General features: G+C 42.9%; 1 long non-coding RNA gene across 1 annotated transcript; it reads left to right on the plus strand.

The window, feature by feature from the left end:
* The first annotated feature begins 8 nt into the window (after positions 1-8).
* On the plus strand, positions 9-3073 carry LOC144283061 (uncharacterized). Its single transcript, XR_013351398.1, has 2 exons — positions 9-782; positions 938-3073. It is a non-coding gene; the product is annotated as an uncharacterized LOC144283061 (long non-coding RNA).
* The last annotated feature ends 6646 nt before the right edge of the window (positions 3074-9719 follow it).

Below are 9719 nucleotides of genomic sequence, written 5' to 3' on the forward strand. Positions count from 1 at the left end.
GCGGGGCAAGAGGTGGAGGGGGGCGGCCTCGCGAGGCTACAGCTGCTCGGTTGGGCGGCGGGAGAGCCGCTCGCTTAGCCTGGCCGGGGACGGAGGGGTCGCGGCTGTCGACCCTGGCGGGAGTTGGAGAAGCCGCCGGAGGGTGAGGCGGGAGGGGCGGTGAGACGGGCGGCGGCAGCTGGGCCGCAGTCTTTTTTTTTTTTTAAATATGTAGCGGCGAGTTTTGCATATCGTTTTTAAAGATTTTATTCATGCGAGACAGACAGAGAGAGGCGGAGACCCGGGCGGAGGGAGAAGCGGGCTCCCTGGAGGGACCCCGATGCGGGCCTCGATCCCGGGGCTCCAGGATCACGCCCGGGCCTGCAGGCAGGCGCCACACCGCTGCGCCACCGGGGACCCCTGGGCCGCAGTCTTAATGCAGCTCCCCTCGGCTGCCGACGCCGCGGCTCTTGCGGAGGCTTCCGGGCGCCTCAGCCCCGGGTCTCCTCCCGCGTAGCCTCCCGCGGCCCGAAGCCGCCGGCCCTCACTCCGGCCCCCGCCCAGGTCGCCGGGCTCTCGGAGAACGCGGGCGGCCCGCGCCGACTTCCCCAAACTCACCTCTTTCGTGGCAGTGTGGGCGCAGCCTTGGAAGCCGAATTTACACAGAGCAATAAATCTGATTTACAAATCTTTTTGTCGTGAACTTTGGACCTTGATTTAAATGTGCAATGATGGGTCATTCAAAATAGCAAGCACAGAGCGTCTCCCACTGGCACCTAAAAATCGTAAAATCGGACCAATAGGTAAGCCGTCATCGTGTGTCAACTTTAAGGAATATTTCCTGCAGAAACAGTTCCTCAAAGTCATGTGAGCAAGGATATTTATGTCAGCATTATTTTTTGTAGCAAATTAGAAACATCAAATGCTAATTTTTAAAAAGATTTTATTTATTCATTAGAGGCAAAGAGGCGAAACACAGGCAGAGGGAGAAGCAGACTTCCTGCAGGGAGCTGGATGCAAGACTGAACTTGATCCGGGGACCCCGGCATCATCTCGGGATCAAGCCCTGAGCTGAGGGCACACGCTCAACCACTGAGCCACCCAGGCCTCCTATATGCTCATCATTCTTGCATAGAAAGTCCAAGCCTGGAAAGCTAATCATCAAAACTTACCACTTGAAAAGGTGTGAGAAGAGTGGGTGAGGACAGAACATTTTTTTTTACATTATATATGTCAACACTACCTGAATTATTTTACAGCATGCATTATGTAAGTTCATTTATTTATTTGAAGAGAGAAGAGCGAGTGCGAACACAAGTGAGGAGGAGGGGCAGAGAAGACGCAGGCTCTCCACTGAGCAGGGAGCCTGATAACCAGGCTCATGCCAGGACCCTGCAATCATGACCTCAGCCAGAGGCACACGTTAAACGGGACTTAGCCACCCAGATGCCCCTAAAGTGGAAACTTTAAATAGATCTTGTGAAACACCAATTATAACTGAAAGCAGTGTTTCTCAAAGTATGACTCACAAATCACCTGATTCAGAATCACCTTGACTTCTGACTCTTGGGATCCACAGGAGTATGTGGAAGAAATCTCTGGTGGGGCCTAGGAATCTGAGTTTAATAAGCAGCCTCAGGAAATCTTAGAAATACTAGAATTGGAGAACTAAAGAATGAGGGGCACCTGGCTGGTTCAGTTGTAGAGCATGTGACTCTTAATCTTGGGGTTGTGAGTTCAAGCCCCATGTTGAGGGTGAAGGTTACTTTTTAAAACATAAAAAACTGAAGAAGGAGATAGCCAAGTTGGGCTTGAGACTTGCCTGCGTTAAGTAGACAACAAAATAATGAGCCTTCTATATTGAGTCCTATATTTTCAAAGCTTTTTAATGCTTTTTCCCAAAGTAATCAGGATAGATATTACCCTCATTTTAGAGATTAAATGGTTAAAGTACTTGATATCACTTTCCTGAGGTGCTTTTCCTTATACGATAACAAGTTTCTGGTCCTTACTATATATGTCCTCACTATACTTTAAGGATCCAGGAATCTTACTATGGTTTTTGTATTGGAAGCCAGAGAAGCCTGAAGCACTTATTTTATGTATGAAATATGGCCACAAAATGCTTGAGAATTCTTTCTAGAAAATCTTTTTTTTTTTTTTTTAAGATTTTATTTACTTATTCATAGAGGTGCAGAGAGAGAGATAGAGAGAGGCAGAGACACAGGCAGAGGGAGAAGCAGGCTCCATGCAGAGAGCCTGACCTGGGACTCCATCCCAGGACTCCAGGATCATGCCCTGGGCTGCAGGTGGCGCTAAACCGCTGCGCCACGGGGGCTGCCCTAGAAAATCTTAACTAATTTTGCTGTATCTCTTTGCAGACAGACTTAGGTTTTTGGTTTTTCTATTTAATATCTGCATGATTTGGGGCAAATTGTCTAAACTCCCTATGCTTCAGTTTCTTCATCAGAAAACTAGAATAATGTCTACTTCATAGTATTATTATGAGGATCACAGTAAATGTAATGGTGTATAAAGTACCTAGCATAGGACCTATACATGGCAAATGTGCAGTGACTTCGTTCTCTTCATCATTCCAACTCTTATCTCAACCTTCCTACCACAGCCACCCACCACACCTAAAGCCGTTCACAACATTACAAAACCTACGCTAGGGAAAGAAACATTTGCTGTGGAAAAATATCATGTCTTTTGACTCAAGAAGATTTTTTATAAAATTTTCCACACTTGTATTTATTAGAGCAGGAATTGGCAGACTTTTTCTATAGAGCCCAATAATAAATGTTTTAGGCCTTTGGGGTCATATGTTCTCTGTGGCAAGTACTCAGCTCTGCCGTTGTAGCACAAAAGCAGCCATAGGCAATATGTAACAGCTGTGTTCTAATAAAACATTTACAGAATCAAGCAACTTGGAACGCCTGGGTGGCTCAGAGGTTTAGCGCCTCCCTTTGGCCCAGGGTGTGATCCTGGAGTCCTGGGATCTGTTCCCACATTAGGCTCCGTGCATGGGGCCTGCTTCTCCATCTGTCTGTGTCTCTGCCTCTCTCTCTCTCTCTCTCTCTCTCTCTCTCTCCTCTGTCTCTCAAAATAAATAAATAAAATCTTAAAAAAAAAAAAAACAAAAGAATCGAGCAGCTGGCCATATTTGGCCTGCAGGCCATAGTTCATTGACCCCTGCATTAAATGATTCCTCTATTAAAAATAACTGCTGTGGGATCCCTGGGTGGCGCAGCGGTTTAGGCGCCTGCCTTTGGCCCAGGGTGCGATCCTGGAGACCTGGGATCGAGTCCCACGTCGGGCTCCCGGTGCATGGAGCCTGCTTCTCCCTCTGCCTGTGTCTCTGCCTCTCTCTCTCTATGTGACTATCAAAAATAAATAAAAAAAAAATTAAAAAAAAATAACTGCTGTAAGTCATGTCCTTTTTCTAAAGAGATGTATGTTGAGTATGGATGAAGCATCATGATAATCTGCAACTTATTCTAGAATTGCTAAAATAAATGTAAATAAAATCTAAAATAAATGAAAATAGCAAATTCAGCAAAGTATTAGCAACTGTTGAATTTGAAGTGGAGGGTATATAGGTGGACTTTTTTGAGTTTGAAAAACTTAATACTAAAAAGTTGGGAAATATATATGCTTTAAGAAGAGACTTTACCATCTAGGCCTTTGGGGTCATTATTTTGTTTATTTCTGGAAGTCAGTCAGTAGCATTTCAGAGTGATTTTGAAAAAATACCAACAGGTAAATGTGATAGAACAGAATTAAAACGAGGCTTTGGTTTTCATTCACCAGAATCGCTACTCCAAGTTTCTGAGAACTCTGCAGACATCTGCATTCATTGTGTTTTTGGTTTATACTTGCTATGGGAATTAAAAGTGACAGGCTGTATTCTCTGTTAGAGCAAATACTAACAGGTTCATCTGATACTCATTGGTTCAGTACACTGGCCCATCCCTTATTGTTAAGCAGTTAAAACTATCATATTCATTATCATCAGCTATTAGTTATTCAATGTCCAAATTAGGAAGCAGCCTGTTAGTAGTTGACCCCTGAACAACTCAGAGGTTAGAGGCACTGACCACCCCCATGCATTTCAAAAATCCATGTATAACTTTTGACTTCTCAAAAACTACTAATAGCTTAGTGCTGACCAGATAGACATTTATAGATAACCTAAACAGTTGATTAATACATTTATAATATACTATGTATTATATACTGTGATTTTTATAATAAATGAGGAAATAAAATGTTACTAAGAAAATCATAAGAGAAAATGCATTATAGTACTGTAGTGTACCGGAAAAAAAAAAATCCATGTTCAAATCAGTGTTATTCAAGGGTCAACTGTAATTTGGAACTCTATTTGTTTGATTCATCCTTCACAGTTTTGTTTTGTTTTTTTTTAAGATTTTATTTATTTATTTGACAGAGACAGAAAGCAGGCATAAGCAGGGAGAGCAGCAGAGGGGAGAAGCAGGCTCCCCACCGAGCAGGGGGCCTGACTTGGAGCTCAGTCCTAGTACCCTGGGATCATGACCTGAGCCCAAGGCAGACGCTTAACCAACTGAGCCACCCAGGCGCCCCCCAACCTTCACATTATTAAGTCACCCTGGACATTAAACATGCTCAGAAATCTGGTGAGGACAGGAAAGATGGTGAATCCAAGTGAAAAGATCCTGTAAATCTAATGATTGTTGGTCACTTTTCAACTAACTGAACACATACACACCAATACAAGAATTCTGAACTGTTAGAGGACAATTAATAGGGATTCTGAAATATTTCTTCTATGCCGTCTCTGTTCAGATTGGGAATGCTCCAGACTGTGCTGGATTAAAAATCAGGCCAGAGAAATGCTTTCTCCTTTTTTTTAAAGCCATTTTTCCATCCAAGGAGCGTATGTGTTTTATACTCCTGGATACAAAGAATCCAGAGTACTTCATTCACTACTTTACTGTAAAGGAGTGACACTTGGAAAGTAGAGTGATGTCCTTATTTTTTATTTATTTTTTTAAAAGATTTTTTATATATTCATGAGAGACACATAGAGGCAGAGACACAGGCAGAGGGAGAAACAGGCTCCATGCAGGAAGCCCAATGCGGGACTCGACCCGGGGTCCCCAGGATCACACCCTGGGCTGAAGACAGCACCAAACCACTGAGCCACCCGGCTGCCCTAGAGTGATGTCTTTAAATGTGTGTCTTTAGGTTAGTTTATATTTCTTAGAGTCAGTTTTTGAAATTTTAATATAAATGGGGTTCCTATGTCTCTAAGTGTCCATAATATGACATTTTACATATTTTCAATAATTTGAAAAGCCTGCCATGTACATGTAATTTTATCCTTAATAAAGGTGTAATACACAGGCTAAAACACCAGTGTTTTTTGCCTTTAACTGGAACTTAATTAACTTAATACTGTAACACTACTTCATGCTGATCAGAAAATGTTACTGATTAGTTCATGGAGAAATAATAAATGCAAATTTGGAACATCAAAACATGGGTATGTTGAAGAAATGTGATAAAAGCATTGGAGGAGTCATTGGAGGTAAAAAGATTATGAACTATGCCTTCAAGATACATCAAGGTACTATCAGCATTAAAAATCACAGTATCAGTTATATTCAGTTATTATCAAGATAAGACTGAAGGAATAAGACAGGTCAGGTAATTGCCAAGAAGGAGAATGGTCAGGGAGAGGGGTGGTAGGGTAAGCATTATCTAGTAGTCTAGATACTTAAGTTGTAAGCAACAAAAACAAACTAGCTGAGTTAAGCGTAAAAAAGGAAAATTATGCTGTAGTTCACCAAATGAACAAGAAGCCTGGGGAGCAAGACCCAGATCTGTGTATACTGGTCATGGGAGAAGCAGTCCCATTTATTAGTCACTGGTTCAAAACATACCCTGCAAACCATAGGGCAGCACCTCAACCTTGAAAGATGTTTCATTTTGGCTGGTACCATAACTGAGTGTTTAATGTGCCCCTCTATCATCCTATAGGTTTAGCTCCTGGATGTTGAGGTAGATGAAAAAAGACCAGTAAATCACATAGAAATTAACCTATTACCTTATTTGTCTCATAGTAAAGTGAGTTATTTGATATGATACTGAATGTAGTGTCTTGGTGTGTAATGTCTTTTTTTTTTTTAACTTTTTTTTTTTTTTAATTTTTATTTATTTATGATAGTCACAGAGAGAGAGAGAGAGAGAGGCAGAGACACAGGCAGAGGGAGAAGCAGGCTCCATGCATCGGGAGCCCGACATGGGATTCGATCCCGGGTCTCCAGGATCGTGCCCTGGGCCAAAGGCAGGCGCCAAACCGCTGCACCACCCAGGGATCCCTGTAATGTCTTGATGATACCATCCACTGATGGATGGTGCTCGCAGGAGCCTGATGTGCTGGAAAAGCAAATCTAATCCAATGTCTATTAAAATAAAAAATACCGGGAACCCTGGGTGGCGCAGTGGTTTTGGCGCAGTGGAACCCAGGGTGGCGCCTGCCTTTGGCCCAGGGCGCGACCCTGGAGACCTGGGATCGAATCCCACGTCGGGCTCCTGGTGGGTGGAGCCTGCTTCTCCCTCTGCCTATGTCTCTGTCTCTCTCTCTCTCTCTGTGTGTGACTATCATAAATAAATAAAAATTTTTAAAAAATAAAATAAAAAATACCAAAGAGGTTCAATCACTCCACTGTTTCCAAAGAGTCCTATCACTCTTTCACAAAATGGCTGATAGGTCCCCTCAAGATACCATTTTGGAGGCTTATAGTTGGTCACTCTTAGTGCTACTGGCAAAATGGACACTCACCTATGTAAACTATACTACTTTATTAAGTGGAGGAGCATGCAGTAGTGCCCATGTATGGCTTCTCTCCCTGTTCTTAGAGCCATTCTATTCCTGAGCCCATTGAGCAAGCATTGAGATGGCTCATGAGAAAGACTTTCTAACATCCACAGGACACCTGATTATTATTGTTCACCTGATTAGAAAATGCTTCCTCTGAAGAAAATGGAAGAGACCATGGCTTGGCTGACAAATTATCTCCAAGGAAAAAGTGATATACCTGAGTCAACTAAAAAATAGTTGATGGGGAAAAGTGGGTACTTAACTGGGCTCAGTAAGCCCTGGTTTAGCATGAAAGCATAAGGATTCAGAAAATTTCAAGTTAGTGTTTATATTTAATCTGTGAGTTAATTCATCTCTTTTGAGGAAGAATGGAATTTTGAAAAACTTTCAGCAGCTAAATAAAATTAACCATGACTTTAACCTAAAAAAAGCATTTTCTGAAGTGGGAGACTGCCATGGATGGCCACGTCATATGGTGAAGCCCTTGCCCCCAAAGTAGCTCAATGGGGAAGGAAGTAGAGTTTAAGGAGGTAGTTAAGGTTAAATGAAGTCATAATCTGTTAGTCATAAGTCTAATCTGTTAGGACCGTGGCCTCATAAAAAGAGGAAGTCCAAGGCATGCCTGAGTGGTTCAGTCAGTTGAGTGCCCAACTCTTGGTTTCAGCGCAGATGATGATCTCTTTCATGGGTCATGGGATCAAGCCCCACATCAAGCCCTGCACTCAGGAGTAGAGTGCTTGAAGATTCTCTCCTTCTACCCCTCCCTGCACTTGCTCATTCTTGCCCTCTAAAATAAAAGAAAAGAAGAGGAAGTTCCCACCCCAACCCCATGTGAGGACACTGTGATATGGCTGCCATCTGCAAGCCAGAAAGAGTTCTGACCAGAAACCAAGTTGGCTAGTACCTTGATCTTCAGGCTCCAGAACTACGAGAAATAAATGTTATTTAAGTCACCAAGTTAATGGTATTTTGTTATGGTAGCCCAACCTATGAAAACCTTTTGATAGCATTTATACAAGACATAAATATCCCCCCAATTCTGGCCAATTCTGAAAGGCCCATCCACATACTTCTCCCCCTAAACTTCTTTGCACTAATCCTGTAATTTTGCTCAGGGACTTGGAATCCAGCCAAATACTTAGTCACTTTCAAAGTACTTCTCTTTCTTTGGGGCACAGTAACCCCGGACAGAGGTTAGGAGAAGAGTCATAGTACGTATTAGGAATGCTATAAAGTGTACTTCCTCAAAGATACCCAGTGTCCTCTTCATTTGAAGGGATTTGTGAGTTGACTGCTGTGCAGTCCAGACTTTGTCAAGCCTAAACTGCAGGAGTGAGAGGAAGAGGGAAAAAGAAGAGAAGGCATCAATCAATCCATCAATCTTCCCTTCCTAAGGCAAGAAGGGAGGTAGAGAAGGAAGGGAGGGAGGGAGACCTCTAAACACATAGCTATGTATCTCCATGACCCATATAGGGAAATATGCCAAATTTTAGGCAATTTGAGCATTCAGTTCAATAATGTGCTGTTACGATCTGAATTGTGCCCGCCTTCATTCATATGTTATAGTTTGCAATATGGCTATTTTGGAGGCAGGGCCTTTAAAGAGGTAATTAAAGGAAAATGAGGTCATATGGGTGGGTCCTAATCCAATATGACTAGTTTCTTTGTAAGAAGAGGACATTAGGACATAGACACGGTGGGCAAACCTTGTGAAGATACATCATGAATACTGCCATCCCAACAAGGAAAGGCCTTCAGGGGAAACCACCCCTACTGACACCATGTTCTCTGACTTCTAGTCTCAGAACTATGAGGAAATACGTTTTTGTTGTTTAACCAATCTGCGGTTTTTGTTGTCCACCAATCTGCGGTACTTTGTTATGGCAGCTCTAAAAAACTAATAGAAATGGTGACATGACCCATTGAATAATGCAAGAATTCATGAGTATTTACTGCTATAAATAAATGAATAATAAATGGAGGAAAAGAGAAAGTGCTCCCTTACTATAGAATGCCAACTGATAAATGTGGGAGGAATAATCTGATTAGAAAACCACCGTTTGATAACTGTCATAGTAATAAGTGATCCCAGCAAGAATATCCATGTATGCTAACAATAGCAGAAAAAGTCTGATGAGGGGATCCCTGGGTGGCGCAGTGGTTTGGCGCCTACCTTTGGCCCAGGGCGCGATCCTGGAGACCCGGGATCGAATCCCACATCAGGCTCCCAGTGCATGGAGCCTGCTTCTCCCTCTGCCTGTGTCTCTGCCTCTCTCTCTCTCTCTCTCTCTCTGTGACTATCATAAATAAATAAAAAAAATCAGTTTATCAGAGCACATTTCCTTAAAAAAAAAAAAAAAAAAAGTCTGATGAGATATAAATTACATATAAATTTACTCCATAAATTACAAGGAGTAAAAGAGTAACTTTCTGGTGGCAAACCTGGCAGACCCTACCCTAACTAACTGATCAAAATTAACATCACCAGTAAGAGAGCAAACCGACATGGTGAGCTGCAGGAGTTCACAGACAACACATCTTGTGCTCCAGCCAAAATTGCATTGCCTGAAAACAATCATAAGGAAACACTGGGCAAACCAAATTGAGAAACAGTCTACAAAATGAACGGCCCATTCTCTTAAAAGATGTCAAAGTCATGAAAGACGAAGACTGAGGGAGCTACTTCAGATTAAAGCAAACTAAAGAGAAGCCCAACAACCAAGTGTCAGGTGTGGCCCTGGGCTGGACAACTGAGCAGAACGGAACACAGGTGGATGAAACGGGCCGTCGGTCAGCAGCAGACTTCCTCGCGGCCACGGCACCGACGTTGTGCAGGACGAAGGCCGCGGGCCAGAGCCGGCCTCCCAGT

Source organism: Canis aureus, chromosome 14 (genome assembly GCF_053574225.1).
Source record: "Canis aureus isolate CA01 chromosome 14, VMU_Caureus_v.1.0, whole genome shotgun sequence".
Lineage (NCBI taxonomy): Eukaryota > Metazoa > Chordata > Mammalia > Carnivora > Canidae > Canis > Canis aureus.